At 40.3% G+C, this 18,714-nt stretch overlaps 1 long non-coding RNA gene across 2 annotated transcripts in view; it reads left to right on the forward strand.

Moving 5' to 3' along the window:
* The first annotated feature begins 304 nt into the window (after window positions 1-304).
* The window catches only part of LOC144599150 (uncharacterized), a 52,267-nt gene continuing 33,857 nt past the window's right edge, over window positions 305-18,714 (forward strand). Inside the window, exons 1-3 of one of the 2 annotated variants that reach the window (XR_013547967.1) lie at window positions 305-346; window positions 1,178-1,290; window positions 5,900-6,022. This is a non-coding gene — a long non-coding RNA (uncharacterized LOC144599150). Of the gene's footprint in view, window positions 347-1,177; window positions 1,291-5,899; window positions 6,023-18,714 lie in introns of those variants that run through there. The other variant, XR_013547968.1, reaches the window with a different exon arrangement.

Below are 18,714 nucleotides of genomic sequence, written 5' to 3' on the forward strand. Positions count from 1 at the left end.
TAGATGTCAGTCGATAGTCTGTCTCCTGTGATCGAGACGGTGAGATCCAGAAAATGGTAGGGTGATGTATTGTTATATTATCAATACATATTATCAATAGATATTATCAATAACCTGTATTGTTGATACAGTGACATCTTACCATTTTGAACTCTCTATGATTCTACCCTTGAGGTCTTCTGATTCTGAATGTGATTTCAAGGAAGAATTTGTATCCCCTTTATTCTGCATTTCATGGAGATAAGATTCAATTTCAGCTTCTCGAGATATCAGTCAATAAAATCCCAATCTTTGTATTATCAACAGAAAACACTGAAGGCAGGAAAGACTGGTCATCCAGACCTCGGTAAGTACATAAGTTCTTGCTGACCTTTCTACGTCTATAGATTCTGAAAAAAAAGTTATGAAAAACTTTAATGTCTAAATGGTTGCAAATAATTTACAACCTGAAAATGAGTAAAAATGGTTAAATATTCTTTGGCTAAGTTTAATGAAAAGTAAACATGGGCATTCAATAGAGTTTTCTCATTTATATTCATATTTCCCATTTCACTAATGAGAAAAATGTAGAACTGAATGTTTTTTTCAGTAGAAGATTTAAAAAAAATTCTACCATTAAATGTTTGCAGGAATTTATTCGTTTTTAAAAAAAATTCTTTGGCTGTGTTTCTTCTGTATCTAAAGACTTCCTGTGTCAATGGTCCCAGGGTGCAAGGGTATAACATTTCAAAGATGTTGAGTGTTGAGGAATGAAAAGAGTCCTATAACACAGCTGGACAGGTCAGAATTGTAGAAAGGAACACATTCTCTGACCGCAGGGTATGGCAGCAACAATTTATTTTGACTTTCATCCCAGCCTTAGTTCAACAGGCAAGAGAGAGAAGAACATGTACAGGATCTCTTAACAAGCTTCTGGGACAAGGGTGAGAGACATTTAGAAACTGCCATGTGTGGCCTTTTGCAAATGGCTGTGAAGATGTGCACATACCCTCATGGGATTTTAATTAATATGAGTTTATTGACCTTGTAATATTATTAATGAGGCAATTGCGCTTCACAATATGACCAAAATACAGGAAAGGTTGTTGCAAAATAAATAACATTTTACTCCAATATGTTAATATTGTACTTACCTCTTATGATCTATCTGATGATTTTCTCATCCTCTGGTCACCAGACAAGAATAGGCTGGCTGTACATCTACAGCTCGGTCTCTGCAATCCTCTGTTGGAAATTTGGGAGACATTTATAGAGATAAGGAAAAGAAAAAATACAGGAAAAACCTTAAAAGTAAGTACATGGGGTCTACTTGTTGACCGGATAGACTTAAAGCACACAGCACACATCAAATAATCAAACGATTAACTTTACTACTGGGCCAAAGAAAAGTACTGTTTATTTTTTTGACAGAGATAAAAAAGAAACTGTGAATACTGGAAACTTGAAATACATGAGCAGAAAATACACCTCAGGTAAATTTTGTGAACCAGTGGGTAGAAAGTCACTTGGAATGCACATGAAATTCCGGGATTAATCACCTTGCAGTTAAAACTGATCTCATCAAATCTGACTACACTGTTTGTCTTTACAATGTTTTTGGATCTGTTCTGCATTTGCACAATTTTTAGTTGCAAGAAAACTGATGTCATCTTTATACATTAGCCTTATAACACTATTGTTTAAGCAGCAGGGTACGTGATTGAGAAGAAAATAGCAAAATGTACATCTAAATTTTGCTGGAATATTGCATAGAAAATAAAAACAGAGGAAATTCCAGGCCAGTTAGCCTGGCTCCAGTGGTGGGGAAGATGCTGGAGTCTATTATTAAAGATGTAATAGCAGCACACTTGGATAGCAGTAACAGGATTGTTCCAAGTCAGCATGGATTTACGATGGGGAAATCATGTTTGACAAATCTTCTGGAATTTTTTGAGGATGTAACAAATAAAATGAACAAAGGAGAGCCAATGGGTGTAATACCTGGACTTTCAGAAAGCTTTTGATAAGGTCCCACACAGGAGTTTCGTGGGGAAAATTAGAGCACATGATATTGAAGGTAGGGTATTGACATGAAAAGAAAATTGGTTGGCAGACAGGAAACAAAAGTATGGAATAACGGGTCCCTTTCAGAATTGCAGGCAGTTAGGCAGTGATTAGTGAGGTGCATAAGGTTCGGTGCTGGGACCGCAGCTATTTACAATACACATTAATGATTTAGATGAAGGAATTAAATGTAACATTAGTAAATTTGCAGATGATACAAAGCTGGGTGGCAGTGAGAACTGTGAAGAGGATGCTATGAGGATGCAGGGTGACTTGGCCAGGTTGGGTGAGTGGGCAGATGCATGGCAGACGCAGGATAAATGTGGATAAATGTGAGGTTATCCAATTTGGTGGCAAGAACAGGAAGGCAGATTATTATCTGAATGGTGTCAGGTTAGGAAAAGGGGAAGTACAATGAGAACTGGGTATACACCAGTCACTGAAAGTAAGCATGCAGGTATGTCAGGCAGTAAAGAAAGCGAATGGCATGTTGGCCTTTGTAACGAGTGGAGTTGAGTATAGGAGCAAAGAGGTCCTTCTGCAGTTGTACAGGGCCCTGGTGAGATCACACCTGGGGTATTGTGTGCAATTTTGGTCTCCTAATTTGAGGAAGGACATTCTTGTTATTGAAGGAGTGCAGTGTAGGTTCACGAGGTTAATTCCCAGGATAGCGGAACTGTCATATGATGAAAGAATGGAGCGACTGGGGTTGTATTCACTGGAATTTAGGATGAAAGGGGATCTTATAGAAACATATAAAATTATTAAGGGAATGGACACGCTAGATGCAGGAAACATGTTCCCATTGTTGGGGGAGTCCAGAACCAGGGACCACAGTTTAAGAATAAGGGGTAGGCCATTTAGAACTGAGATAAGGAAAAACTTTTTCACACAAAGAGTTGTGAATTTGTGGAATTCTTTGCCTCAGAAGGCAGTAGACGCCGATTCACTGGATGCATTCAAAAGAGAGTTAGATAGACCTCTTAGGGCTAGCGGAATCAAGGGATATGGGGAGAAGGCAGGAATGGGGTACTGATTGTGGATGATCAGTCATGATCACATTGAATGGCGGTGCTAGCTCGAAGGATCGAATGGCCTGATCCTGCACCTATTGTTTATGTATCTATGTATCTATGAAATTCGATAACACAGAAATATTTGACATACAGAACAAAAAACATAAGCACTGGGGATCTGAATTTTTAAAAACTAAACGTTCTGAAATACATAACATTTGAATCTGAATCAGCATCTTGGATTAAAGCACAGCACAGAAAATGATAAATTGGTCCATCAAGTTCATATTGATATTTCTCCTGAAATTTGACCAAGAAGTCCCATTCACATTTATTCCTGTTTTTAAATAACTTTCTTCACATCTCCCACAATTTAATTTGGTATGTTGACATATTTTCTGCACAAGCCACTAACCCTGGTAGTGAAGTAGAATTTACAAGGCTTTCAGTGAAGCCTTTTCTCACTTTCTCTATTCCCCATTACTTCTATTTCAACTTGTATCTCTGGCCTCTTATTTTAAACTTGTCAACGACTGGAATCAAGCCATTGCGACTTGTTTTATCTCAGTCCTTTAATATCACTTAATATGTTGGCAAATAATTGAGGAATCTGGGTTAATCTAATGCAAAAATCTCATACCTTCCTCAGTCTTTCCTCATGCAAAGCAGTATTTGCATTGTGCCATATTTAAATATTCATTATATTTTGAATTATTGTAATAAATTTGAAAATGTAATAAATAGTATGTATTAGACAATAGACAATAGACAATAGGTGCAGGAGTAGGCCATTCGGCCCTTCGAGCCAGCATCACCATTCAATATGATCATGGCTGATCATTCTCAATCAGTACCCCGTTCCTGCCTTCTCCCCATACCCCCTGACTCCGCTATCCTTAAGAGCTCCATCTAGCTCTCTCTTGAATGCATTCAGAGAACTCGCCTCCACTGCCTTCTGAGCCAGAGAATTCCACAGATTTACAACTCTCTGACTGAAAAAGTTTTTCCTCGTCTCCGTTCTAAATGGTCTACCCCTTATTCTCAAACTGTGGCCCCTGGTTCTGGACTCCCCCAACATTGGGAACATGTTTCCTACCTCTAACGTGTCCAACCCCTTAATAATCTTATGTATCAATTATTCTGTATCAATGTGTGTGGACATACTCCTACAGGGGAGTAGAGATATGTTTACACTTCCCTCTTTTCTCCTTCCCTGTTGAGTAGAAGATTCAAAAGCTTTAAAGCACAAACCAGCAGATTCAGGAACAGCTTCTTCCCTTCTGTTACCAGATTTCTGAATACTCCTCCCATTAGCTACATTAGAGTCCTAATCTTTCAGCCTACCTCATTGCGGACATTGTATGGAGTTTGTACATTCTCCCTGTGACCGGGTGCGTTTTCTCCTGGTGCTCCAGTTCCCCCCACATGCCAAAGACATGTAGGTTTTTAGGTTAATTGGTTTCTGTAAATTGTCCCTCGTGTGTCGGATAGAACTAATGTATGGGTGATAGTCCAGAGCAATGTGATGTCAGAGCTTAAGATGGCAATACTGATGGAGATTGGACATGGAACATATTGCAAGATCTTCTGGTACTATGCAAAAATCGTGCTTAAAGATATAGATGGTAGAAAGTGGAAGACCAAACTCCAGTTCAAAATAGCTCAAAAGTTATAAATTAGTGCAAGAAGCTACAAATAGATGAGACAATTAGTTTAATGCAAGAATAGGATCGTAAAGGTTTGGAAGGATATGGGCCAAATGCAGGCATGTGGGAGTAATGTTGGTTAGCATGGGCAAGTGGGCTGAGGGCACTGTTTCTGTGCTGCATGACTCTATGACTCTAACTTTTCCTTAAATTGTAATTTTACTACCTTCTTGGATAGGTTTGGATATGGTCTAACAGATGAACAAATGCGGTTAGATTTGCCTAGCATGTATAATCTAACATTTCAGTTTTTTTAGTTTTAATTTAGTTTTAGTTTGAGAGATACAGCATGGACACAGACCTGCACATCTTTGGGAGGAAACTGGAGCATTCAGAGAAAACCCATGCGGCCACAGGGACAAGGTGCAAACACTGTACAGACAGCATCATAGTCAGGATCAAACCCAGGACACTGTTGCTGTAAGGCAGAAACTCTACTGCTGTGCCACCATGCCACACATACAGTATATGCAATCAAATTGGGTGTCAACGGAAATGCCACCCAAGGATGTAAGAGAATTTCATCCATTGCAAGTGACTAATATAGTTGCAGTCTAAAACCTGAGTCAGAGATAGATCGGTGACACCAGTTCAGTCAGCAAATATCATTGCAATGGCCATCTCTCACTGGAGTCTTAATAGTTTAGACAGCTAAGTGATTCAGTTACCAAACGAAAGGTCAAATCTGCAAATCCAAGAGCAAGACTAATAACAAAAGCAATTTTAATGATAGTTCAAAATGACAGAAGAAAGGTAGACTTTATAGTTTGGAAAGCTTATTCAGACAATTAAAAACAGATTATTCAATATCCATATAACATGCTTCAATAGCAGTAAATGAATAGACTTTTACATAAAAATGTGTTGGTTAATAATTGATGCATTGGTATGGGAATTGATAAAGCCGCAGAATATTATGATAATTAGTTAAAACACTTACATTTCCAGTACATACTCTTGGAAAAAAAGCACTGGAAGATTAAATAAAAACAGAAAATGCAGCAAATGCTCAGCAGGTCAGACAGAATCTGAGAATGAAAACCAGGTTATAAAAGTTATTCAAAACTAAAATATTAACTCCGATTTTCTCTCCAAAAATGCTGCCTGACTGCTTGATCATGGAGTTGTGTTTAGATTAGATCCAGCACCAACTTCGGAAAGTGAAGTACAAATCCAAATGAATGTGACACACGAGGAGTATATTCTTTGTGTTCAACTCTCAAAACTGTCTAAAAGCTGTTTCAATCCAAAAAGAGATCAGGTATGTTCCAAAACTGATTACTACACTTAGAATTGTTGAATTAAAATAGACTCAGTTATAATCACGAGTAACAATCTGCTGATTACTTATTTTTATCTCACTGTTGAAAGTATTGTAGATAAAACTACCCTTTACTTATTTCTCTAAGAAAAAAGAGATGTGATTAAATATATTTGCATACATTCTGCACCATGAATTAAAGTGTGTATACATAAATTCATAGTATGTGATCCTGTTGGATAGGAGAGTCATGTGTTGTGCCTGGTTTTCTAACACTCTAACAATGATTGATACCCCAAAGGTGTGAGAGGCTCTTGAAACAAAACACTGCAAAGCCTTACTGTTAAATTTCAATTAAAGCACTGTCTATTTCGATGTATACGCATTTATGGAAGTTAATACACTTTTGGTGCATGTAACATGTGCTGTGCAGTACTTTCGCAAACTGGGATCCCCTGAAAAGATTTTGCAAAATTGAGTAAAGAAATGTTTAAAGTAATGCCATTACATTTAGCAGGTGCCCAGATGACTCCACAGGTTCCCATTAGAATCTCCATGTACGACTTACAGCAGTAAAGATTGCCACGGGGCTGAGGGAAGGCATGGCGAACAATGAACACAGTGCTCTGCAAAATATTTGAGCAACTCCTCTCACAACCCATGATGATTTGCCCGGGTGTTCCCAGGCCATTGTGTGGGGTGGGGTGGGGTGGGCTGGGCTGGTCAATAGGCCAGTGATTGCAGCAAGCAGCTCATTTTTTAATAATTAGTCTGACCAGTCAAGAGAGCTCCAATAAATCATTTAATATGATGTTAGCCATTGAGAAAGAAGGGTGAGAGATATGGAAACATGCTGGGTATTATATGGTACAATGGTAACAAGAAAAGGTAATGGGTTTATCAAGGAAGCTCCAATTCTTGCCAGCAGACCAATGATATCATTAACTTTGAGACTGACAGTGGGAAAACATCAAGCATGTGAAGGTAATGCATATGAGCCATTTGACCCAAATATGATCAACATCCCTATTTAAAATGAATATGGGGGGGGCTTATAGCACAACTTGTGCAGATAGAATATGTGCAAATAAGTCCAATTGCTATGGAAGCAGAATGTTGGAAATTTGAAAAAGTTCTGATGCTGCCTGACCTGTCAACTGCAAAATGCTGGGTTTGTGTGCCTGAACATAATTATGAAGATGTTAGTATTTTCTTCATTAAAATGTTTTACTTTGCTATATTATATCCAGACTTGAAAGACAAAGAATAGTCGATAGCCGGCTGACCATCAGGCTTAAACAGCTCAGCCACCAATGATTTCTTCCACTGAATTTTGTTCAATTTAGCACAGGTCCATTTGTGATTTGCAAAAAAAAACAAGACACCATTACCGAGAATAAATGAAGACTTATATTGTTATTTAAACAACAAATTAGGCCATTTGCCTAATGATTGCTAGTTTGGTCTTAGAATACATAAGGTGGAAGCTCTTTTTAGCTCCTTAATCCTCAAAATTATTGAAATTATAAATAGCACAGATTTTCTCTTATTACATTTTAAATAGGTCTGTTCCCTACATATCCATATGCCTATCCAAAAGCATTTTAAGTGTGACTAATGTATCTGCAATCATCACCCTCTGTATAAAAACTTGTCTTGCACATCTCCTTTAAACTTTGTATCTCTCACTTTAAAGTTATGCCCTCACCCTGGGGAAAAGATTCTGACTGTCTACCCTATCTATACCTCTCATAGTTTTATATACTTCTATCAGATCTCCCCACAACCTACAGAGTTCCAGGGAAAATAAATTAGGTCTGTCCAAACTCTCCCTATTTACAATGTTTATTCTAGCCATACGATACGATAAGATAATACTTTATTGTCAGATCAAGTCTAAATTTTTTCTTGCATCTCAGCAGCTCCACTTGCAACATCAACAAAGACAAAGAATGTAAGACAAGAAATGAGGATACATATATTCACCATAACATTGCAATCACAAATGACGACACATTCAAGACCCTTCAACATACATTTGATCTGGGATTAAGTTCTATGTTTAGTTTCAGGATTGACAGGTGCACAAAAGAGTGTTTCAATCTAACCTTATTAAATCTTGGTACCCTGTACCTCTGATTTGATGGTAACAATTCATATTCACTGTTCAGGACATGGTCGGGGTCAGAGACAATGTTGTTGCCAACCTAAGCATGTTATTGTGGTAGGCTGATTCATAGAGTTTCTCAAGGGGTTGACCGACGATCTTTGAGCAGATTTTCATTTGGTGGAGCAGTTTTGACTTTAAAGTGGTGGACAAACACTTGTACCATGTAGCATTACAATACTGAAGAACACTCCTAATCGCAGAAGTAAGGAACAAAATAAGAATTTGTCTACTCGCCCCAAAGGACCTAAGGCAGCGGAGAAAATAAATTATTTGTTTTGTCCTTTTGCAGACAAATTCAATGTGGTCTTTCCCAGGATAGCAGATGGTCTATCATCACACCCAAGTATTTAAATGAACACACCTGCTTGATTTTTTCATTATGGATAACAATAGAAACTAAACATAGCACAAAAAGTAAGGAAATTTGTGTTTGGTAGATTATTTCTTTGTTGTAACAATGCTTCTTGGCAATAAATCTTATACCGTTGGAAAGCCTGTTTATTTCCCTTTTAAATGGTGCCACATTTGTAAGGAACATGCATTTGTGAGATGAGCAGCAGAGCTGAGTATGTGGGTTGCACCCATGAAAAATCTGCCAAATCTTCTCTGCCAATGCCAAACAGCTTATTCTGCCATTGACTCTTGTTCGGTGTTGTTTGGTGGATTGGATGATTGAAGTCTGAAGAAACAAGACATATTGGCAATTTAACAATTTATTCATTTAATAAACAGGAGCCTCAGTAGCGTGTGGAAGAACCATACACAGCCACAACAGCCTGGCACCTCCTCCTCATGCTGGTCACCAGCCTGGTCACACACTGTTGTGGGATGGCATCCCATTCTTCAACCAACATTTGTCGCATCAGCCAACATGGTTGTATTGGTCACTCTGGCACGAACAGCACGCCCAAGCTGATCCCACAAGTGTTCAATGGGGTTGAGGTCAGGACTGCTGGCAGGCCATTCCATCCTCTCCACTCCCAAATTCTGGAGGTAGTCTCTGAGAAACCCTGCTCTGTGGGGGCGAGCATTGTCATCTTGGAGGATAGAGTTCGGTCCCAGACTGTGGAGATATGGGATTGCCACTGGTTGCAGAATCTCATCTCGAGATCTCTCTGCATTGAGATTGCCTCCAATGATGACAAGCCTCGTTTTTCCAGTGAGGGAGATGCCGCCCCACACCATCACACTGCCTCCACCAAAAGATGTTACTCTATCGGTGCAGCAATCAGCATAGCGTTCTCCGCGTCTTCTCCACACTTTGACCCTATGATCCAACTGCCGTAGGCAGAATCTGGACTCATCGCTGAACATAACGTTCCTCCACATGTTCAGGTTCCAGTGCACGTGTTGCCGACACCAGCGCAAACGGGCCTGACGGTGAAGGGCAGTCATGGCAGGCCTCCTGGCAGCCCTATGAGACCGGAGATCGGCTGCGTGCAGTCTGTTCCGAATTGTCTGGGCAGAGAGCCGTCGGCCATATCGTCCTGCAAACCTTGACTGCAAATCTGTAGAAGACAGCCTACGGTTCCTAAGTGCTGACAGGGTGAGGAAATGGTCTTCTTCGGGTGTCGTCTTCTTGGCACTTCGCGGCCTGTCTCTGATATCCCCCGTTATATGGAACTTGGCCTTCACTTTGGAGATGGTACTAGGGCTCACTCCAAATAATGCCGCAACTTGGTTTTGCGGAACACCAGCTTGAAGTTGCCCTATCGCACGGGCCCTATCCAGATCAGTCAAACGTGGCATGCCGATTCTTGGAGCAGACACCTCCTGACCACTGTAGCAGGGCCCATGCTCACAGATGCTGCCAATCAGGTGCCAATCAGGCACCTGATTGTCAGCACCTGGGGGTGCCAGAAGCTCAAAACAAGAGTCAATAGCAACAGCAGAATAAGCTGTTTGGCATTGGCAGAGAAGATTTGGCAAATTTTTCATGGGCGCAACCCATATACTCAGCTCAGCTGCTCATCCCACAAATGCATGTTCCTTACAAGTGTGGCACCATTTAAAAGGGAAATAAACAGGCTTTCCAACGGTATAAGATTTATTGCCAAGAAGCATTGTTACAACAAAGAAATAATCTACCAAACACAAATTTTCTTACTTTTTGTGCTATGTTTATATGAGAGTCAGATGGTGAACCAAATACAATTTCTTCCGTTTTCTTTGTATTAATCTCAAGAGCATTATTATCACTCCAATCGACCACTTTGTTTACGCCATGCTGGTGCACCTCAAGGTTGTCTGATTTACTCAACAGAGATATTAAAACTGTATCATCAGAATACTTTAGAATGTAATTTGGTGTGAGTCATAATAACTAGTTTTTGTTCGTCACACTGCCTCATAACAACGGCAAAGTTGACTAGGAGTATTCTATGCTCATTCCTTTATACAATCAACACTAGTCAATGAAGTCCATGCAGTTCTTACTTGGATTTGAAGGAAATTATAGTCAATTACAGAGGAGAACTGCATTCAATATGTTCAAAATATGAATCAACACTTTTATCACCAATAACTGAAATGGAAAATGGACGTTGAAGTTAAGTTGTTTGTATTATGGGATTATAGAACAGTCATACCGTGACCTGAATTACAAGGGAGAACGACAACACCACAACACATTCTTCCAGCCACTAAAATTAATGGCAGAGGATTTGTTGGTAGGTGCTATTAGTTTCACTTAGAGCAGTCAACATTGTTGGGCTTACAGAAGAGTGTGGAAGCTCCAAGTCAAAGCAAATTGAGTTGAATTTATTGTCATACACACAAGGACAGCAAGGTTCAGGTACAATAAAAATCCTGCCTGTCGCAGTATCACAGGCACGGAGAATCAGACAACATAAATTATGCATAAGTTCTCGACACAAGCGACTGCAGATATTGGTTTCTTGAAAACAACACAGTACTAAAAGAATTCAGTGAGTCAGGCAACATCTCTGGAAGACATGGATAGGTGACTTTTCAGGTTGGAACCTTTCTGACCACAGATCAGGTGCCGGTAGAACTGAACGTAGTAGGCAAGTCGGGGACACCCGCCATCCCTGTCACTCCCATCACCCAGCCCCAAACCGCTTGAAGTCGAGGAAGAGCTTCCTTCACACTGTCCAGCCACTGTCACAGGCTCCTCAAGCATCCAGACTACCCTTGCGGGAAAAGAAACGCAGTGACAAAGTCAGCATGGATTTATGACAAAGTCAGCATGGATTTATGACAAAGTCAGCATGGATTTATGAAAGGCAAATCATGCCTGACGAATCTTATAGAATTTTTCGAGGATGTAACTAGTAGAGTGGATAAGGGAGAACCAGTCGATGTGTTATATCTGGACTTTCAGAAGGCCTTCGACAAGGTCCCACATAAGAGATTGGGGTACAAACTTAAAGCACACGGTATTGGGGGTTCAGTGTTGAGGTGGATAGAGAATTGGTTGGCGGACAGGAAGCAAAGAGTAGGAATAAACGGGTCCTTTTCGGAATGGCAGGCAGTGACTAGTGGGGTACCGCAAGGCTCAGTGCTGGGATCCCAGTTATTTACAATATATATTAATGATTTGGACGAGGGAATTGAATGCAACATCTCTAAGTTTGCGGATGACACGAAGCTGGGTGGCAGTGTTAGCTGCGAGGAGGATGCTAGGAGGCTGCAGAGTGACTTGGATAGATTAGGAGAGTGGGCAAATGCATGGCAGATGCAATATAATGTGGATAAATGTGAGGTTATCCACTTTGGCGGCAAGAACAGGAAAGCAGAGTATTACCTGAATGGTGGCCAATTAGGAAAAGGGGAGATGCAACGTGACCTGGGTGTCATGGTGCACCAGTCATTGAAAGCAAGCATGCAGGTGCAGCAGGCAGTGAAGAAAGTGAATGGTATGTTAGCATTCATAGCAAGAGGATTTAAGTATAGGAGCAGGGAGGTTCTGCTGCAGTTGTACAGGGCCTTGGTGAGACCGCACCCGGAGTATTGCGTACAGTTTTGGTCTCCTAATCTGAGGAAAGACATTCTAGCCTTAGAGGGAGTACAGAGAAGGTTCACCAGATTCATCCCTGGGATGGCAGGACTTTCATATGTAGAAAGACTGGATAGACTAGGCTTATACTCGCTGGAATTTAGAAGACTGAGGGGGGATCTTATTGAAACATATAAAATTCTTAAGGGGTTGGAGAGGCTAGATGCGGGAAGATTGTTCCCGATGTTGGGGAAGTCAAGAACCAGGGGTCACAGCTTACGGATAAGGGGAAAGTCTTTTAGGACCGAGATGAGAAAACATTTCTTCACACAGAGAGTGGTGAGTCTGTGGAATTCTCTGCCACAGAAGGTAGTTGAGGCCAGTTCATTGGCTATATTTAAGAGGGAGTTAGATGTGGCCCTTGTGGCTAAAGGGATCAGGGGGTATGGAGAGAGGGCAGGTACAGGTTACTGAGCTGGATGATCAGCCATGATCATATTGAATGGCGGTGCAGGCTCGAAGGACCGAATGGCCTACTCCTGCACCTATTTTCTATGTTTCTATGAAAACCACCACCACAAAAAGCTACCAATTCCAACCAAGGAACAGCTACCACCTGGTCACAGATGTGACTGGAAGACCTGGAAGTCCCTCAATAGGGTTCGTACAGGGATGGGCCAATGCAAGACCAATATGAGCAAATGGGGCTATGCAGATGTGGCAGGCACAGAATGGGAATGTGGAACATCTGTACAATCCATGCCACACCTACTAAGATGCCCACTTCTTGGTGAACAATGCTGCCTGGAAGATCTGGCGGTGGCAAACGAGAAGGTTGTCCACTGTGCAAGAGCCTGGCCGAACAGTTGAAACATAGATGATGGTCACGAAAGAAGAAGACTTCAAATAGCCCTTGCTTTCTTTCTCTCTCCATCCCCTCCCCTTCCCAGTTCTCCCACCAGTCTTACTGTCTCTGACTTAATTCTATCTCTGTCCCACCCACTCCCCTGACATCAGTATGAAGAAGGGTCTCGACCCAAAACGCCACCCATTCCTTTTCTCCAGAGATGCTGCCTGTCCCACTGAGTTACTCCGGCATTTCGTTTCTATAAGTTTATTAGGCTGCTTTGGAGAGCAATTAACAGACAATGACAAATGTCAGCTAATAAAATCAGGATCACATAATACGAAAAACGGCAGGTAATTTGTTTTTATTGAGTCAGTTGTGGAATAAACCTTAACAAGGCACTGAGTAAACTCTCTTATACTTCTCGGAAAAGTGCTTTACCTTCAGGCAGCTGGGGCATTGATTGATAATCTAACCTACAGCAGTGGCACTTGTGTAATAGAGGGCTGAATTGTCAGCATAGATTATGTGGTCTTGGCTTGAACAGTCAGTCTGCGAGCAAGCAGACATTCTAAGCTTCACTCGTCTTCCTCTGCTGTTCTCCCGACTGAATGACAAGTAACTCCATACGACCACCAGTTTGCTTCCCCTTTTGATGGATCCTCCTATGAACCTTTAACTGTGAATGTTAACAGGTTGCTGGAGGACATCATATGCAAACCTAAATATGACAAGTCATTTTACTCACTGAACAGTGATTATCAGTGGGAAATTATTCCTTTTACTTGCTTGGGTCAGGAACAGAAGGGCCATATGCATTGTTCCAAATCTTCCTGTAATTTTGTAGAATATGGATAAAAACATAACCTTCCTAATCTAAAAGGGAGCAGCACAGGTCTCCAGTGCATGTACTCCAGATCTCTGCACCAATTGATTGAATTTAATCCAGCGATAATCATCAACAAGGAGATGATTAATTGGCTAATGTTTATATGACTATAACCCTCTGCCTTTTTCAATGGTTTATTGTTCAAAATGTATTGCAAATGTATTACTGAGAGGTTGCAGTAGTCACATGATATCTGAAGGAAAGAATAATTAAAATTTCTGTAAAAAATTAATATTCTTTCTGAACCCACCACCGTTACAATTCTTCCAGGCTTCAGCAATGTGAGAGTGTAAAAAAAGGACTGCTTTTAATTTGTTCTGCATTGTATGTTTTTATTTCATCTCTATCCATAGTCTGCAACATACTGTGAAAATAACGTTTATTTTTCTTCTTCATTCTGTTGCTGTGTTATAGCAGCCATTTCTCTTCAGATCTGCTAACCACTAAACGATTATTATCCATTACTTCTCTTCAGCCTTTACTCAGAACCCCTGAAAAGGTGGCCAAGTCTTAGAAGTTATGATCAAATATAGAAATCTAGTTCATTAAAGCCCTGTTCAGAAATAACCAAGGAAGGAATATACACTCTGAGGTCTCAAAGTGAGTTATTTCCGTTGGATGTGAAAAGAAGTTGACCTCAGAATCTTATTAGTTTAGTTTAGTTTAGTTTAGTTTAATTTAGTTTAGTGATACAGTGAGGAAACAGGCCGTTCAACCCACCCGACTCTACACCAAACAGTGATCACATGTACACGTCCTATGTTACCACAGATTCATATTCTACACACTGGGACAATTTATAGAAGTCAATTAGCCTACTGATGTGCATGTCTTTGGAATGTGGCAGGAAACCGGAGCACCTGGAGAAAACCCATGCAGTCACAGGGAGAACGTACAAACTCCGTACAGACAGCGCCCATAGTCAGGATCGGACATGGATGAGTCTCTGGCGATGTAAGGCAGCAACTCTACTGCTATAGGCTATGTTTTAGATGTTATAATTGAACAAAATATAGCAGTTATTATAAGAATTACAGTAAAATTCTACAGAGATTACTTTCTCTTAGTTGCTAATCTAAGTTATATCAGCTGAGGAATTCTTCCAGCATTGGGAAATTGCCGTGAAAAGTTCACCACACCAAGTACCCATGGCCAAAATCTGCAGAGAACTGGAGGGTTGCTGATATCAATCAGCTGTGCTGAAGCAGTTAATTTGGGCATGCCTCAGAAATTTGGGAACTTTCAGCACTATCCCAGGTAAATTGTTAAATCTTAGGGAATGCGAGTTGGGAGCTGGGTGCCAGGGCAAGAAAGATTAAGGAGAAGAAATGGAAGAGTGTTAATGTGAGACTGATGTTTTAATGATAGGAAGGAACCGCAGATGTTGGTTTATACCGAAGATAGACACAAAATGCCAGAGGAGCTCAAATATTTTAATGACCTGTGGTTAAGTATTGTTCATCTGGGAAATTTGAGCAGAGAGGATAAATTTTATTCCACTATGACAAAATAAACTGCGGATGTTAGAATCTAGAATTTAAGAATTGGTGCTCAGCAGGTCATGCAAGATTTTTAGAGGCGAAGGGTATAAGTTAATATTTCAGTCAAAACCCTGCATCAAGACTGAGAAGGAACAGAAAGATGCCATTATACAACAGAATTAAGGGAGATGAGATAGAAGCTGGTAGATGATAGGTTGAACAAGATGGGGAGAGGATGATGGGTGGATGGGACCAGATGGGGGAAGGGATGGTGGTACAGAGGTTGGTGGCAGGCATGGAACCAAAGAGGGAGAGTTGACAAGGGATATTGAAGTTCCAGTCAGAAAGAAAGGAGGCATATTTAAAGTATAGGGAGTAGGAATCAAGCAAATTCCTTGAGAATATAGGAAATGTGGGAGTACACTTTAGAGAATAATCAAGAGGGGAAAAAAGAGGACATCAGATGGAATTGGCAGAAAATCCTAAGATATTTTACAGGTATATTAAGAGCAAATGGATTAAAGGATGAGCATGGTTAGCTATGCGTTCACCCACAGAAAATGTGCCAGGGGCTAAATGAATACTTCTCAAAAAGCAAAGGAATTGAGGTAAATAAACAATGATGCTTTAGACCACATCCAAATCACAAAAGAGGGGGTGTTAGCAATCGTAAGGAAACATTAAAGGTAGCCAAATGCCAGGTGTATGCCCAGACATTGTGGGAAGCTAGGAAATAAACTGCTGGGGGCCTGGCAGAAATATTTACATCATACTTAGCCACAGAGAAGGTACTGTAAGACTGGAAGGGGGCTAATGTTCTGCCTATATTTAAGAAGGGCTGCAAGGGCAAGGAGAACATTCGCCCCTTTCCAGTCCTACGGTACCTCTCAATGGCTAAAGATGATGCAAATATGGGCCAAGGAGCCTGACATCAGCGTGGGAAAGTTATTGGAGGGAATTGTGGGGGACAGCTTCTACCAACACTTGGAAAGCAAGGAATGATTGGGAATAGTCAGCATGGCTTTGTGACTGGGAAATTACGTCTCACAAAACTGAAAGATTTTGAAGAGGTCACCAAGAGGATTGACAAGGAAGACAGTGGATGTTGTCTCTGTGGACTTTAACAAGGCCTTTGACAAGGTCCTAAATGGTAGTTTAGTCCCAATGCTTAGTCACATGGGATCCAGTGTGAGCTAGCCAATTCTCCACAATATTGGTTTGACAGAAGGAGTCAGAGGGTGGTCGTGGAGGGTTGTTTTTCTGATTGGAAGCCTAGCACCAATGGTGTGCCCATGGTATCTCTGTGGAGTTTACTGTCGTTTACCATCTATAGTAATGATTTGGATGACAATGCAGTTAGTAAGTTTGCAGATGCAACCAAAATTGGTGATATAAAGGACAATGTCTATGTTTACAAAAGGGTCTGAATTCACTAGAGTCATAGAGAAATACAACACAGATGCTGGCCCATTGAATCTGTGGCGAAAATCTAAACTTTTCCTAAATTAGTATCATTTTTAAAAATTCTTCCATTTTATCTGCCTCCAGATTCACAATTATTCAATGATATGTGTGTGAACTATCCCTATTTTCTCTTTGGGCTGTACTTCACTGAGATCATTCAATTCCATCACTCCTCTACCCCCTACCTCATTATACAAATTTTGGGCTTGATGTTTCTGGTTTTAACCAATAAAAGCAGAAAATAAAACATTACCCAAGGCCGACTAGGAAAAAATATTTTTCCTTTGTTTTCCAATATAGATACTTTGTGTTGATAACAAATGTTGATGATGCATAATGTACGTTTTCATTTATTTTGCATAAAGTAAGCTGCTTGCAAATTTTAAAAAGCTCTAGATTTATAGTCATAGTGTCATATAGCATGGAAACACACCCTTCAGCCCAACCTGTCCATGCCGAACAAAATCCCCATCTAGGCCAGCCCTGTTTGCCAGCATTTGGCCCACATCACCTCTGAATCTTTTCTATCCAAGTACCTGCCCAAGTGTTTTTTAAATGTTGCTATAGAATCTGCCTCAACTACCTCCTCTGGCAGTTTGTTCCATATACCCACCATTGATTATTGATGAATTGATTACTGACCAATCGCAAACATTTGGGAGATATTCTGGTGAGTGGTGTATGACTGGTGAGCTCATTAATGGTCATAAATCATATTGATAACATGAAATTGAATGCTCATATCGGGTCAGAGTCACAGAGTCTAACATTATGGAAACAGGCCCTTCAGCCCAACTTGCACATGTCAACCAAGAAGCCCCATCCACGCTGGTCCCACCTGCCCAGGTTTGGCCTATATCCCTCTAAACCTTTCTTATCCATGTACCTGTCCAAATTATATTACTGATATCAGTTTAGTTAACCACCATAGGGACTGAATGATATTTATTGAAATTATTCTTAATATTATTCCGTATTGAAGTTCTAATAAACAAAATTCCTGATTTCGCCCAATATGAACAGGAAGCAAAAAAATGTTTTATATGAAAAGCAAAAATCAAAAATGTCATGCTCCATTTTACGTACATCCACCTTGTTCCTTTGACACCTCTCACCCACAATGCAGTCACACACAAGGAGCTGCAGAATTTCTGACGTCATTTGTGTCTGCATGCTTTTCCCCTGGGAATTGCACCTCAAGTGCTTAACTGACAGGGTAAAACATCTCGATTATTGGATCAGCATGTTAAGCAAATGTAGCTATAATTTGGCTGCATGAAGATGGTGCAGTTCAGAATAATCGCAAGTACCATAATTGAGAGAAACGTGTCATTGGCAATATTCACAATGTTTTAGAACATGGTTACAGCAGAAATGTCATAACCCTTGTGTTATATGCCAAGTATAATTCAGAACATATGCAGTGATTCAACAGTTATTATATTAAAGCTAAAGTGTTTTAGACTGAATTAAAACACTAGGGAACCAAATTTAAATCATCTTTCCAAAAAGCACATGAATCTTTCTGGCTGCTTTAACGTGGACTTAAAAATGAGATCTGTTATTTAAAAAAACCTCGAAATCTATCTTTTTGTCGCCTTAGGATTGCTTTCAGAGGATCAGTTATCAACGTAATATAATATTGCTGACATAATCGTGATGAATCGAGAGCTGAAGGCAACAATGTATTTTGCATTAATAAACTGTCGTGAAGTGAGCTTTTAAAAAAAGAAAGCATGTCTTTATATTGGAGGAAGCCAGCTATGAAACATGTGCATGGTGGTCTTTCCATCACTACTAGCTATGGTCCATTTGTAGCCATGACATTTATCAGTGTGGCAGGATGTATTAAACTACTGAAAGACAATCATTAACTCCC

Source organism: Rhinoraja longicauda, chromosome 13 (genome assembly GCF_053455715.1).
Source record: "Rhinoraja longicauda isolate Sanriku21f chromosome 13, sRhiLon1.1, whole genome shotgun sequence".
NCBI lineage: Eukaryota > Metazoa > Chordata > Chondrichthyes > Rajiformes > Arhynchobatidae > Rhinoraja > Rhinoraja longicauda.